The sequence below is a fragment of the Lynx rufus genome, unplaced genomic scaffold (assembly GCF_022079265.1).
Source record: "Lynx rufus isolate CCGP_SWC_20201006 ecotype Redwood Valley unplaced genomic scaffold, mLynRuf1.p SCAF_4, whole genome shotgun sequence".
Classification (NCBI taxonomy): Eukaryota; Metazoa; Chordata; class Mammalia; order Carnivora; family Felidae; genus Lynx; species Lynx rufus.
This window is the reverse complement of record NW_025814856.1, coordinates 110,352,407-110,368,909: the sequence shown is the minus strand read 5'-3', so window position 1 is coordinate 110,368,909 and position 16,503 is coordinate 110,352,407. Positions and strand designations below refer to the sequence as shown.

Sequence of the window (16,503 nt, the reverse complement as noted above, 5' to 3'; positions counted from 1 at the left end):
TCTTTCAGAATTTGGCATCCAAAATATAGTTTTCTCTTCAAGTCAGAATTAGCAATGGTGATACCACTGATCCCAGTTCCCAAATTTCCTTCTCAGTATTTAGTAACCACTCCAGATATTTAAAAATATTTCCTCATTTTCTAGTTATGCTTTTACTCTTGCATTTCAACTACTTCAATATTCAGTTAACAGTGGATTCCATTCAGGAATCTAGTGTCAATCTCTTGTGAGCAGATTACCCTGTTTTTACCAGATATTGTTCAAAAAGAGAGAGAGAGAGAGAGTTATGATAACCCAGTAGGCTCCACACTGTCCCTCTCAAGCCTCTTTTGTTATGGGCCATGAGAACCAGACTGACCTTTATCATATGTTCCCTCTCAAAGATTCGCCTTTCCTTAACCCTTCAATTCTGATTTTGAGTACTCGCCACTTCACTCAGGGACATAACTCAACCTTAATGAGCTTCCTTTTTCTTCAACAGAAAGGTTGAGCTTTTCTTCTGATAGTCCAGTGTTTCCCTAAAGCCTTTAGTTGGTTGTAAAAGATATTTTAACTTGCTTCTTGTACTGTGCAAATACTGTGGGTTCAGTCTAAGTATCTTTCTCCTCCTTCCTTTTCTTTTTCCCACAGAACCACTATTAATTTTTAACTTTAGGTTTACTATCTGTCAAGTTTTTCTTCTACCTCTACTCAAAGTAGTATAAACATGGCTGGTATAAATGCCCTCACACTTCTTAACTCTTTACTGATCAGCCTCATTATCCCTAAGTGGCTGGCCTACATTCTGGAGTCCCTGAAAGGACAACCATGAGCAGGTCTTCATAAATGTCTACTAAAGGCCCCTGATCAGAAATGGAATCCTTGAATATCACATAATCAAACCACTCAGATCACCACAGGTCGGTTCTATTTTTTTCTCTGTTCACCTGTACTCCTATACCCAATTACAGAAATAAGAAATATCTAAGAAAGAAATCAGAATTAACTTGACAGCCCATGGAGAAGGGTGGAGGAATTAGAAAATTATTCTTTCTTTGACTGCCTCTTGGGTCCTAGATGTTGGCAGGTGCTTATCAATCACATTGATATAAAGGAAACTGAAGCTAAACCTGAAACAGAACACTCCAGGTTAGCAAATACTGTAAAACCCACCAATCGTGGCACCATTAATTTAAAACCCAAAACCTACATAATTAAATGCTATCTTTTTTGAGATGAGCCTTTTCTGTCCTCTCCCCCAAACATTTAACTAGCATCATCTTTCCACTAAGAAGAATCAGGAATCAAAATGTTCTCCAATGCCAATCTTGCTTTTCCACATGGGAGTTTGACCTAAGAGTTCAGAATTAATATTTCCATCAGCCCAGATTTCACAAATTCCACCCAGTAATTAAAACCCTTGTAGGTTATGGTATTAACCAGAGAAGCTGCCTCCAATGCTGGAGTTTTAACCTCTATGAGGGACTTTGCTTCTCAAGTATGTGGATCTTGCCCGTACTAATAGCAATCTGTCATACTACACCACAATTTACCCATGACTCCACGGGGGAAAAAAGCTATGAAAAAGAGATTTTTGGAATGCTAAAACTTTGACCAACCCATTACCATCTGCACTGGTTTGTAAAGAAAATTCACAAAGTAGACACGCCTGACAATGTATACGTTTATTACTGCAAGGCATTGAAGTCATGGTCTCCTATAAAAAAGCTAGCTCTAGTGAGGTGTGCAAATGTGTTGGTGCTTTATAAGCCTACATAAGTCTTAACCAATGGCTTCTTAGTGTCCAGACTCACATCCTTATCTTGGCCCTTATCATTATGCCACTGTATCAAGAGTTAAAAAAAAAAAAATCCAAGGAAAAATGCACTAAGTTGGGGAGGGCTAAGCCAGTTCTCATGGTCTTCCTTGATAAGGCTTTTCCAAGGAAGAAACACGGTGGGCCCTTTTACCATGTCCGCTTCATGTAAACATCAGGAGGGTGGTGACCAAACAGTGTACCTTGAGGAAACAAAAACTTAGAACCTCTTTAAACTTCACAGAGAAATCCCCACATATTTAGTACAATAGCCCGTAATTTTTTTATTTTGAGAGAAACAGAGACAGTGCAAGTGAGGGAGAGAGAGAATCCCAAGCAGCCTCCACACTCAGCACAAGCCTGACACAGGGCTCAATCTCATGAACTGTGAGATCATGACCTGACCTGAAATCAGGAGTCAGCCGCTTAACTGACTGAGCCATCCAGGTGCCAGATAATTATTTTTCTTAAATGTCAGCCAGCATTAGAAAGTCACTGAGAGCAGAAAAAAGAATTGATAAACCGAGAACAATTTTATGAATTTACCTTTGAAATAACCTGAATAACCCTTATAGGAAAAAATCCTGGCAGTTACACTTAGCCAAAAATCAATGTACCATGAGCATGCCATGGATTTAATCAAGTAAAATATTTCAAAGATCTTCTTTCCTTATATCTAAGAACAAAGCCACTTGCTTACATCTGTGAATGAACAGATCGCTCTATAATAGTTGTCATCACAATCCTTAATACATACTAGAAAAACTTATGCGCAAAACATATAGCATTGCTGAAGAGAAGAAAACAAATGTGATGGAAAAACATGTAAGCTGTATCCAGTATAGGAAGAAATCTGTGAAACAGAACAAATGGAATAAGCAAGTAGCACATGTGTGTTTTTACCAAGATTTAGAAGGATGGAAAAAAACAAGAGCATTACTTGTGGATAAGGAGAAATGGAGAGCTTAGTAAACATTAAATATTCATAAGACACAGAGATTTCACTTCTTTCCAGAAAGGAGTAGCTGTTACAAGATTTAACAACAAGACGTGGAAATTATAGCAATGTATTATGTGACTAAGACATATGTGGAAATAAAACACATGGCCACAATAAAACAAAAGTTAGAAGAAGCAAAGTAGTAAACTGATGTAAGGCTCTTACATTCCACAGGAAGTGGTATAATATATGACGGTAGGCTGTGATACATTAGATAAATGTTGTCAACACTTGAACAGAACTAACTAAAAACTAACATAAAAAACAGAGTTAATAAACCAACAATAAAGAAAAATCCTTAGTTGGGAAGGAAAAAGCAAAAAGAAGAAACCAGTAACAGATGGATCAAATGGATAACAAACAATAAAATGATTGATTTAAACCCAGCTATATCAATAAACACATTAAATGAAAGTTGTCTAAATAACCCAATTAAAACAGGTAATCAGTCTAGATTAGAAGATTAAACAACTGTTTCCTCTATCTGAGAAACTCACTTAAACTATAAATATTTGAAGTTTATAGTATAAAGATAGAAATAACATATGCTATACAAACATAAATCCCAGAAAAGAGGTGTTATATTAATATCAGAAATAGGAGACTGCAGGATAAGGGCAGAAATAGTAGACTGGAGGATAAATGAAGAGAGAGAATTCATAACGACAAAAGGCCAATTTGTCATAAAGATGCAACTATCCTAAATTATATGTGTATGTATATGTATGTATACACATATACTACATATATACACATATATATGGAGTTTCATACCCATGAGGCAAAAAAAGTGACAGACTCAAAAGAGCTAAATTCATGATTATGAGGTATTTCAACTTTCTCTTGCAATAACTAATAGATACGAGGACAGAAAATTATTAATTTTATAGAAAACAGAAAGAACATATAGAAAATACGAACAACACTATCAACCACTTTGATCGAATTTATACTTATAGAATACTCTGCCAAGGAATAACAAAATATGCATCTTCTCAAGTGCACGGGGAACATACACCAAAATAAAGTAGATTACAGGCCTAAACCTACAAGCTAAAACAATACAGTTTCTAGAATATAGGAAAGAATATTTTGCAATACTGGAGTAAGTAAAGATTTCTTAGAAAAGACACACACAAAGTTAGAAAAGGGAATTTTTAAAATGTCTGTTCATAGTAAGACCTAGGAAAATTAGGGGCGCCTGGGTGGCTCAGTTGGTTAAGCGTCTGACTTCATCTCAGGTCATGATCTCACAGTTTGTGGGTTTGAGCCCTGCACTGGGCTCTGTGCTGAAGGCTCAGAGCCTGGAGTCTGCTTCAGATTCTGTGTCTCCTTCTCTCTCTTCCTCTTACCCCCTCAAACTCTGTCCTCTCTCAAAAATAAACATTAAAAAATTTTTTTTTGATAACGAAATAAAAAAGACCTAGGAAAATTAGAAAACAAGCTACACACTGGAAGACAATATTCTCCATTAAAAAAAAAAGTTGTATTCACCATATGTAACTACTCCTAACAACTTAGTAACAACCTCATTTTTAAAAAGTAAGGAAAATACATTAATAGAGTTTTTACCAAGGAAGATATACAAATGACAAGTACATGAAAAAATGCTCTAAGTAATTTGTGATTAGAAAAATAAAAATAAAACTATAAGGAGGTATCACTAAACATCCTTTGAATATCTAAAATTAAAGATTCACAATAGTAGGTGTTGACAACTGTGTGGAACAAGTCATGTCAATAGAAATTAATGCAATTTTAGACAATAGTTTGGTAGTTTCTTATTACACTAAATACACACTTACCCCATGACCCTGAAACAGTTGTTTGTCCAAAAGACATAAGAACATATCCACACAAAGCCTGGCACTTGGATGCTAACAGCAGCTTCATTCATAATAACCCAAAGCTACAAACAACCGTAATGTTGAACAATAGATGAATAGCTAAATACATGGACGTATAGCAACACAATGGAATAATATTCAGCAATCATTAAGAATGGTTTACCAATAGAAGCAACAAAATGGATGAATCTCAAAAACATTGTGGTTAGCAAAAGAAGCTAAACACAAAAGACTACATCATATATATGTTTCTTTAAAAAGACAAAATTAGGGGTGGCTCAGTTGGTTAAGTGTCCGACTTCAGCTCAGTTCATGATCTCACGGTTTGTGGGTTCAAGACCCCCATCGGGCTCTGTGCTCACAGCTCAGCGCTTGCTTTGGATTCTGTGTCTCCCTCTCTCTCTTCCCCTTCCCTGCTCATGCTCTGTCTCTTTCTGTTTCAAAAACAAATATTTTTAAAAAAATTTTTTAAGACACAACTAATCTATAGTAACAAAGTTGACTAGTGGTCTCTTGGACCAGGTGTGGGAAATGGCCTAAGGGAATTTTGGAGGATGGAGGCTGATGGAAATATTCTATATCTTAACTGTGCAGATGGTTACATAAGTACACAGTTGATCTTTGAATAAAGTAGGGGTTAGAGGCACCAACCCTGTGCACAGTCGAAAATCTGCATTTAATTTTTGATACCCCCAAAACTTAATTACTAATAGCCTACTGTTGACAAGAACTCTTACCTATAACATAGTTGGATAACACATATTTTGTGTGTTATTTGTATTATATACTATATGGTTTTGATAAATTAAGCTGGAGAAAATATTAAGAAAATCATAAAGGAAAAGAAAATACATTTACAGTACTATACTGTGTTTATCAAAAAAGGAAAAAAAAACACTCTGCATATACAAATAAATCAATGATACACAACACATTAACAAAATAAAGGAGAAGAACCCTATGATCCTGGGGCACCCAGGTGGCTCAGTCAGTTGAGTGTCTTACTCTTGATTTTGGCTCAGCTCACAATCCCAAAGTTGTGGGATCAAGACCCACATCAGGTTCCATGTTGATCATGGAGCCTTCTAGTAATTCTCTCCCTCTGCCCCTCTCCCCTCTCTCTCTCTCTCTCTAAAATTAATTTAAAAAAAAAAAGAACTTATGATCATGTCAATAGATGCAGAAAAAAAACCTTTGACAAAATACAGCATCCATTCCTGATAAAAACCTTCAACAAAGTAAGTATAGGTAGAATATACATCAACATGATAAAAGCCATATATGAAAGTCCCACAGCTAATATAATCCTCAGTAGGGAAAAACTGAGAGCCTTTCCTCTACAGTCAGGAACAAGACAGAGTTTAACACAGTACTGGAAGTCAGCAGTCAGCAAAAAGAAGTAAAAGCCATGGAAATCAGCAAGGATGAAGTCAAACTTTCACTATTTGCAGATGACATGATTATCTATGTAAAAAACCCACAAGACCCCACCATAAGATTGCTAGAACTAATACATGAATTCAACAAAGTTGCAGGATGTAAAAATCAATATACAGAAATTTCTTGTATTTCTATACACCAAAATGAAGCAGCAGAAAAAGAAATCAAGGAATTGATTCCGTTTACAATTGTACCAAAAACCCTAAGATACCTAGGAATAAACGTAACCAAACAAGTGAATGATCTGTACTCTGAACACCACGGGACACTTGTGAAAGAAATTGAAGAGGACACAAAGAAAGGGAAAAGCCTTCCACGTCCGTGCACTGAAAGAACATTGTTTAAATGTCTATACTACCCAAAGCAATCTACATATTTAATGCAGTCCCTATCAAAATACCACCAGCATTTTTCACAAAGCTAAACAAATAATCCTAAAATTTGTACAGAACCATAAAATACACCAAATAGTCAAAGAAATCCTGAAAAAAGAAAAGCAAAGTAGGAGGCATCACAATTCTGGACTTCAAGTTACTTTACAAATCTGCAGTCACCAAGATAGTATGGTACTGGCACAAGCACAGACACATAGATCGATGGAACAGAAGAGAAAACCCAGAAATGGACCCACTATTATACGGCCAACTAATCTTCAACTTCGTTTTCCTGTGCCATACACAAAAATAAATTCAAAATAGAAGAAATACCTAAATGTCAGACAGGAAACCATCAAAATCTTAGAGGGGAATACAGGTGTCAACCTCTTTGACCTCGGCCAGAACAACTTCATACTAGACATGTCACCAAAGGCAAGGGAAACAAAAGCAAATGTCCACTCCTGGGACTTTCATCTCATCAAGATAAAAAGCGAAGGAAACAATCAACAAAAGTAGAAGGCAGCCTATGGAATGGGAGAACATATTTGTTAACAATGTATCTGATAAAGGGTTAGTGTCCAAAAATCTATGAAGAACTTAATCAAACTCAACACCCAAAACCAAATAACCCAGTTAAGAAATGGGCAGAAGACACGAATTGACATTTTACCAAAGAGCACATCCAGATGGCCAACAAACCCAAGACAAGATGCTCAACATCACTTATTATCAGGGAAATACAAATCAAAGCCACAGTGAGTTATCACCTCACACCTTTTAGAGTGGCTAAAATTAACAACACAGGAAACAACAGATGTTAGTAAGGATGTGGAAAAAGTGGAGAACTCTCTTACATTGTTGATGGGAATGCAAACTGGTACAGCCATTCCAGAGAACAATATGGTAGTTCCCCAAGAAATAAAAAATAGAACGATCCTATGATCCAACTGGACTACTAAGTATTTACCCAAAGGATACAAAAATACAGATTCGAAGGGGTACATGCACCCAGTATTTGTAGTAGTGTTATTATAGCAACATTATAAATGATAGCTGAACTATGGAAAAAGACCAAGTATCCATCGACTGATGAATGGATAAAGATGTGGGAAATATATATAGGAGTATTATTCGGGCATCAAAAAGAATGAAATCTTCCCATTTGCAATGATGGGGATGGAGCTAGAGGGTATTAGGCTAAACAAAGTAAGTGAATCAGAGAAAGACAAATACCATATGATTTCACTCATAGGTGGAATTTAGGAAACAAAACAGATGAACTTATGGGAAGGGGAAAAAAGAGAGAGGGTGGAAACAAATGATAAGAGTCTCTTAAGACAGAGAACAAACTGAGTGTCAATGGACGGAGATGGGTGGGGATGGGACAAATAAACCCAGAAATTGTGCTCCTGGAATTTGGGTCACTTTCTCCTAGAGGTGAATGTCACTTCCACTAAGAAGAAGCTGGATAGAAAACAGAACAAGAAGAGTTTCTGACAGATTCAAAGGACTAAGATGACAAAAATGATAAAATGTCCAAAAGAGGAAATGGAAAATCTGAATATTTGCCTAAAAGAAATTGAATCTGTAATGAAAAACCTTCACACAAAGAAATAAGAATGCCTTGGTGGCTTTACTGGAGAATATCTTGTAATGTCATTTAAAGAGGCATGAGGTTATTATTGTAGATTAAAGAAGGTTACAGGCATATACTTAAATGTAATGTACTACCCTTGATTGAATTGTCAATGAGAAAAAAAAATAATAAAGATATTTTGGAGACAAAAAAAAAAAGTAATTGAAGTGTAACTTAAAATAATTTGCATACAATTACATGAATTCAAGTCTCAACTAAGGTGCCAAAATTCTTGCAAATTTCCTAGGTTCCAATCATGCCTCCTTCGTTAATGTCATGCTTAAATCAGTCACCTATTGATGACACTCATACTGGCTCCCCACGTTTTCTACCCCACACAAATAAAAGCCATTGCTCTTTGTTTAGAGCTACCGGTCCGATGTTTTGTCCTATTTCTTTTCAATAGGACAAGTTGACTCAGGTACCTTTCTTCTACTGATCCCCTTGCCCATCTCCAAATTCCATTATCATAAACCCACTATTAGCATGGACGAGCTATCTAGCAGAAAGGGGCAGGAAGTACAGATTTTATATATAGCACAAGATTTAAGCATGTGGCCTTCCTCTCCATTTGCATTCCATGTAAGTCATGTTAATTATAACATCTCTTTCCCCTTGCTTCTCTCTGTGTGTTGATCCAATAAGCCATGTAATAGGAGCTCCTCAGTTTGGTCCGTGACACTTTTCATACTCTGACCTCTAAACTCATTTGCGGGTATCATACTTAAAACTACCATAGCATCAAGGTAATTTCACATTCTGAGAAGAGTACAACTAACTTATACCATGAAATCCATAAATGTATGATGGTATCAATCATAAGAAATAAAATTGTCAAGGAATTTGAACAAAAAGTATGCAGCTATCAGTGAAATTTAAAGAAACAAACTAAGTAAATGTGGGTAAAGAATACTAAACTGTGGAATTAAAAGAAATTAATTTTTGTATAGTGTAAAATACAGCATATTGTGACATCAGTGGCTTCCTCATGTTGGTAGACAAGGTCCCTAATTATGAAGATAATCATTAATTCTTGAAGCAATAGTAACTAAGTTTATGTTCATAGTTTTAACATTTTATGACACATCCATACTTTTGGCTGTGAACATAATTATTGAAACAGCTTGGCAGAGGCAGATTGAGACATATTTAGATATTTCATTCTTTCCAGTTATAAAAAATTAGCAATTCTAAGGCATGCTAATATAAAGATTAATATAACCTGGATAACTTAGTTGTAAGCTTGGTTGTGAATCATCAAGGTAATACTGAGATGCACAAGAACAGTTTCAATAATTACAGCAGATTCAAAACAATACTAAAATCACTCGTCTGAGATATGTCATACATCCATTTCTTTTCAGAGAAGAAAACCAACAAAATCCAAACCATCAATAAAATATCAAATAAGAGTTGGACAATTACTACAGGATCACAATCTAGCCATTGCAAATGATGCAGAAACACCTTGCACATGACAGCAGCCTGCTCTCTAGACCATACTGTCTGGTCTTCTTTCTCTCACCAAATAAATTCAACAGTTTTCATATAATGCAAGCTGGTATATTATCAACTGGAACAAAGAAAGCAGTGTTCAAGACACCTTAAATTGTGTTTATCTCTAACACTGAGAACCCCACTTGTATCTCCATCATCAATATACTCCCCAGCATCACCAAAGTAATGTACTTGTGTCAGATACTCATCTTTCTAAATCTTCAGTAAACCATTAAGCTCATAATGCCCAAAAGAACCTTGAGAGGGGGTGAGTCCAGGCCTCCATCACAGCTTGAGGAAGAAAGAGTTACAGAAATGCACAGACCAATCTTCCCTCTGGATCTTTCCCACTTTTTCCCCAGGTCCAAACTCCCCATCACTAAAACCACTCCCATTCAAAATCTGTCAGTAGAGACCATTATCAACAGGGAAGCAAGACTGAACTTTGGTACTTGTTTTGGGAGTCTAAACCAGAGATCCTGTGGACCCTTGGTAAGTTGAGTTATATACACATGAAGCTGATACTCAGTCCAATACTGCCATTCCAGTTGTTACTATGTTCAATTACTTCATAAGTTTGATTCATAAATAGCTGCTTCATGAAATGCTCATCATCAGTCCTACCCCACATACAAATGGAACACTCTTTTTCCCCCTAGACATCACTTGAGTTAGCATCCATTTGATTCATCAATACATACGACATTAGAGTCGTTAATACTCTGAATCTATTCCAACAGTGTTTGCCAATGCATACACATGGGAAAATTAATTTAATACAACTCTTAGGAGTATGAACTTTTCAGACTTTTCAGTTGACCATGTTGCCTAACAATTAAGGGAAACATTAGATGGGCTCCATTCTCTCCAACTGTTTACAAATATTTTCCTTAAACAAATGTGAATGTATCTGATAACGATACACTTAGCACACAAATGGCAATGACGTGGAAGAAAAAAAAAAAACCTTCCAAGTAGGAAATAAATTTTTAATTTAAGGTCATTGAAACTTAATTTCAGTCTTTAAGGTCAACGGTTGATAACATCTTTATCAAGCAAAACGTCTTTTGAAACATCCAATAAGTTATGTAATTAAAATATACTTAAAGCTTAAACTTAAAATCTTCCTTTAAGTAATTTTAAGAATTAGACTCTTAAGGTGAGCTGGTCTATGAAAATCTCATTCATAACAAATTAAAATTATCTTGTTTGAAAATTCCTGGCAGCCTCTGTCAGTTTTACCATCAGTTAGGGGAAGAAATATCAAGATATGCCAAGTAGTCAGCAAGTATTTCTTACGAGTTTTAGGAAAATGGATGCTTTTACATCTATTAGGATGTTCTTTTCTTTCAATGACAATGTGAATATGCAAACCTTGAAGTCATAGGTTCTTCTCCAGATACTTCACACCACAATTTAAATGTGTATCTTTCTCCCTCCATATTACAATTCCACTTTGCTACTCCTTTCTTGCTCTGCTTTCCCTTGATTGTAGTGACACCTAATGTCAGAACCAGAGAATATATTCAGCTCAGCCTTTGTAGTTTCCCAACTACCTGGACTGGTCAGGTTATAATCTCACCCTCTCAGCAGACAGCATTCACTAAAGTAACTTGGTGAGCCATGAAAACATGATGAAGACACAATTAAATTTGCTTAAAATAGAAGTGGAATTAGTACTTGAAACCTGTGAATCATCTTTTTTTATATACAATTTTGGAAAATCCCTAAACATGTGTGAATTTTTGAAAATTCACATCCACTAATTTTATTGATAAAGAGTTTTCTTACTTAGTTTCTGGACTTAGTGGGCCCATGTGAAGAACAGTTATAGTAATAAGTAAGGAAACTAATATTGGGAATTCATCCAACATTTTTTTTTATATGCATTTATCATCTCTCCCAAAAAGAGACCAACTTGACATTGGTACTTTCTATGTCATCTCCAGTAACAATTACAGGAGCCTGGTCCACAGTAGAACAACATGTCTGGGAAGGCAGAGTTCCCCTTCTGCCACTTTTCAGGTCCTCACTCATTCATTCTTACTCATTCAGGTCCTCACTCATTCATTCTTACTCATTTTTACAAGTCTGTAAGATGAACGTTATCATCTTCGCTACTTATATTAATGATTTAACTTGGGTTGCAGTGGCTACGAATGAGGTATTTGAACCTAGACATTCTGGGCCTGGAGCAGGACAATGGGAAGGTGGGTACAGAGGATATACGGCTCCATGATCATTATTTCTCAAATGAGTTCTGCAAGTCATCAGTTGTCATGACAATTGTTAAGGCAATGATGAGAATGTTAGATGAAGCATGATCAAATACATGATTAAAATCAGTGGTCCCATTGTAAAGAAGACAGTAAAAGGGGAAATTCCCCTTGCAGGTTTTTGCTTTCTCTCCAATCAGCCCTGGAGACTGAGGTCCCCAAAATGGCCCATTAATGGGTCCATTCTTCCAGATGTTAGAACCTGTCTATTCTTCACTAGGGCCTCCACTCTTAAGCACTATGTGTCATGTCTCCCTTAATGGGGAAAACATAAAATTTGGGTTGAAAAGATATAAGTTTGAGCCATCTAATGTGAGCCTGGCCAAGTCACTGAACCCATTTTAGGCTCAATTTAAAGTGAGGTAAATGACATCTTTCAAATCAAGATGGCAACTGAAGTCCACATTCTTCCAAACTCTCCTCTGAGTACTACAGGGGAAAAAAAAATCATTCCTTCTTGGGAACTACAAAAAGGTGCAGTTAGCCAAACTGAAAATTCAAGTACACTCAAGACCAGAGTGAGAGAGGATTGATATGCCTATTATCAAGGTGTGCCTTCAAGGCAAAACTGAAAGGAACCCCCATCCAGGAGATTTGCAGTAAGTCCTGCACATAGGCTTAGTCATGACATGGTAGGTGGGAGTAAATTTAAATTCTGCTGGAGTTTTCACGAAGTGCAATCAAACTTTGAATCTTCATAGAGTGGGAAGCCACAAAGACACTCACTGTATAAATCTGGCCCAAGATGCCAGCTTAAGAAACAGAGGACACTCCTAAGGTTTAATATCTGGCTTCATACACCTCTACCAAGTCATCTTACTTTATTTACTTTACCAATCCACACTCTCTCCAGTTATTCAGTGGAGCCAGCTGTCCCACACATCATCCAGGAGCCCTGTCCCTATTTGCTCCCCAGGTCCACTGCTTACTCCTCTCTTCCTCTCCTGTATGGGAGGAAAAATGCTGTGCCTACAGGGCCCACAGGGCAAGTACCAAGGAATAAGTCTCTTTTTTATCCATATTGTTGAAAAAAAAAAAAAAACAACAACAATTGCTTACCAAGTGTTTAGTTGTAGTATCCTCAAGACTTAGAAACTTGAGAGGCTTAAAGGAAATGAGAGGGATATTATTTTGTACCGGAAAATGTAATCATTCTTGACATAACAAGAATCCATAGGTTGCAGATGCTGAACATGAGCAGCTTATGAAAACCCTATGCGTTTAAAATGTTTGATATAAAATAACACTGCTCACTAACGAATTCTGGAGATATCTACTCCTTTAAACCAAAGAGTCTGGTTTTTTTTTTTTTCCAGAAAACACTAGTTTTTAAATTATTTGCTCTACATGATTTAGAAAATAGAGATGGATAAGTATTCTCTCCAGGTCATTCTTTCTCTTTCATTTAGTGAATAGTTGCATAAGTACCTATTCTGATATGGTACAATATTATTAGTAAATGAAAATAGTACGTTCAGAGGTATTGACAGAACGGCATCATTTGTGTTAATATAAAAATTTAATAGGCAAGTTTATATAAACCTGAAAGGCCACCAAAAACACTGCTAGAACTGATAAATTGATTCAGTAAGGACGCAGAATACAAAATCAGTATACAGAAATCCATGGCATTTCTATTCACTAATAAGGAGATAGAAGAGAAATTAAGGTAACAATAACATTTATAATTACACCAAGTATAATAAAATACTTAGAAATAAACTTTTTTTTCAATGTTTATTTATTTTTGAGACAGAGAGAGACAGAGCATGAACGGGCGAGGGTCAGAGAGAGGGAGCCACAGAATCCGAAACAGGCTCCAGGCTCCGAGCTGTCAGCACAGAGCCCGACGCGGGACTCGAACTCACAGACCACAAGATCACAACCTGAGCCGAAGTTGGCTGCTCAACCGACTGAGCCACCCAGGCGCCCCAGAAATAAACTTAACTAAGGAGGTTTAAGACCTGTACTCTGAAAACTATCAAACATTGATGAAAGAAACTGAAGATGACACAAATGGCGAGATGTTCATGTTCATGGATTCGAAGAATAAATATTGTTAAAATATCCATACTACCCAAAGCAATCTAGAGATTTAATGCAATCCCTATCAAAAGAATGCAACTAGAGGTATCCTAATTCCAGGTTTCAAAGCTGTAGTAATCAAAAGGCACAAAAATAGACACAGAGATCGATGGCAGAGAATAGCGAGTCCAGAAATAAACCTAAAATTATGTGGTCAATTAACCTTTGACAACAAAGGAAATAATATGCAATGGGAAAAAAAAAAACTGTCTCTTTAACAAACAGTGTGGGGAGAACTGGACAGCTACATGCAAAAGAACAGACTGGAGCACTTTCTTCCATCCTATAAAAAAATAAACTCAAAATGGATTAAGGACCTAAACCTGAGACCTGAGACCATAAAAATCCTAGAGGAGAGCAAAGGCAGTAACTTCTCTGACACTGGCCATAGCAACATCGTTCTAGGTATGTCTCCTGAGGCCAGGGAAACAAAAGCAACAACTATTAGGACTATATCAAAACAAAACATTTCTGCACAGCAAAGGAAACAATCAATAAAACTAAAATATAATCTACTGAATGAGAGAAGATATTTGCAATGACATACCTCATCAAGGGTTAGTATCCAAAATCAAGACACAAATGTATACACACACACACACACACACACACACACACACACACACACACACACACTGGAATGTTACTCAACCATAAGAAAGAAAGAAATCTTCTCATTTGCCACAACGTGGATATATCTAGAGGGTATAATGCTAAGGGAGACAAGTCAGAGAAAAAACAATATCATATGATTTTACTCATATATGGAATTTAAGAAACAAAACCAATGAACAAAGGAAAAACAAAGAGACAAACCAAAAAGCAAACTATTTAGAGTCTGTGGAGAGCAGACTGATGGTTATCAGAGGGGAGGTAGGTGGACGGATGGGCCAAAAAGGTGATGGGAATTAAAGAGTACATTCATCATGATGAACATTCAGTAACGTATAGAATTATAGAATCGCTACATTGTACATCTGAAACTAACACTGTATGTTAACCATACTGGAATTAAAATTTTAAAAATAAAAAGTAAAAAATTATCATAGGTAGGTATATACAGAGATGATAGTGAATGATAAATGGGGACATTCTTGAATATAGAGAACGTATTTCTGGAAGAAAGCCTGAGAAGTTGGTAGTAACTATTGCCTCTAAGAAAGAGACCCATGCCCTGCAATATGTAAGAGGCAGACCTATGTTCCACTGTTCATCTTTCATACTGTTTATTTTCTCTCAGTTCAAGACTGACAAACTCAAACAGCCAGATGGACACAGGCATGCAAATACATACACACATTATAAATGGATAGGTAATTCTAACCCTACATTCAATTTATGTGACCAAATAATTTTGTAAAAATGTGGTTATTGCCCTGGAAAGAATGAACCCTAAGTGGTACTATCTTGATTTTTTAAAAATATTTATTTACTTGGATAAATTTATATTTTGTCCCCCAATGGAAAGAAATTGAAAAACCTACAATAGCTTGGAAATTTAATATAACATTTTAAATAATTATAAAAAGAACCATTTATACTGCATGTTTCATAGGATAAAATTTGCTTTTGAAGAAGTGACTCTAACTAAAATGAAGTATTTGAGATCATTTCTCATTAAGACTAACTATGATTCTAAGATTCAAAAGATTATCCTCCACTGAAATAAAATTTCTCAAACTTACCAGGTAACCAAGCACCTATGGAAAGAGTATTTTCTTAATTAAAATAATAGAGTCGAATTTTCCTGGCAGCCGCCGCCTACCGACTGTAACTCGCAGAGCTCCAGCAAAGAAGAATGGGGGAGTCAGTAAGGAGGTTTCTGTACCATGGCTCGTAGACTGCCTGCAAATCGACCGGTGGTAAAGCACCGAGGAAGCAAGGGGCTACAAAAGCCGCTGGCAAGAGTGCGCCCTCTACTGGAAGGGTGAAGAAACCTCATCATTACAAGCCCCGTCTTGTGGCGCTCCGCAAAATCAGTCAGAAGCCCCGGAACTTCTCATCTGCAAACTTCCTTTCCAACGTCTGGGGCGAGAAATTGCTCGGGACTGCAAAACAGATCTGCGCTTCCAGAGCGTGGCTTTTCAGGATGCAAGGGAGGCCTACCTGGTGGGCCTCTTTGAAGATACCAACCCGTGTGCTATCTATGCCAAACATGTAAGTAACAATTATGCCAAAAGACATTCAGCCAGCATGCCGCATACGTGGCGAACGTGCTTAAGCATCCACACTGATGGAAAACATTTCATTCTTTAAAAAAAAAAAAATGGATTGCAATCGGAAAAATAGGGAAGAGATATCAGGTATTGGCAGTTTTTCCATTTTCATTCGTGTGTGCATTTTTAATATAAATGCGGGGACATCAAGCATTCAGGCAAGTCAAAATGTTTCAGTGAATACATTTCAGCAGTTTAACTTTATAACAATTATAAATAAACCTGTTAAATTTTTCTGGACAATGCCAGCATTTGGATTTTTTTTTTTTAAACAAGTAAATTTCTTTTTGGCGGCAACTAAATAGTGTCTGCAGCATTTTTATCATCCAGGAGT

General features: G+C 36.5%; 1 pseudogene; it reads left to right on the top strand.

The window, feature by feature from the left end:
• The first annotated feature begins 9,835 nt into the window (after nucleotides 1-9,835).
• LOC124523429 (histone H3.3-like) lies at nucleotides 9,836-16,174 on the top strand (annotated as a pseudogene).
• The last annotated feature ends 329 nt before the right edge of the window (nucleotides 16,175-16,503 follow it).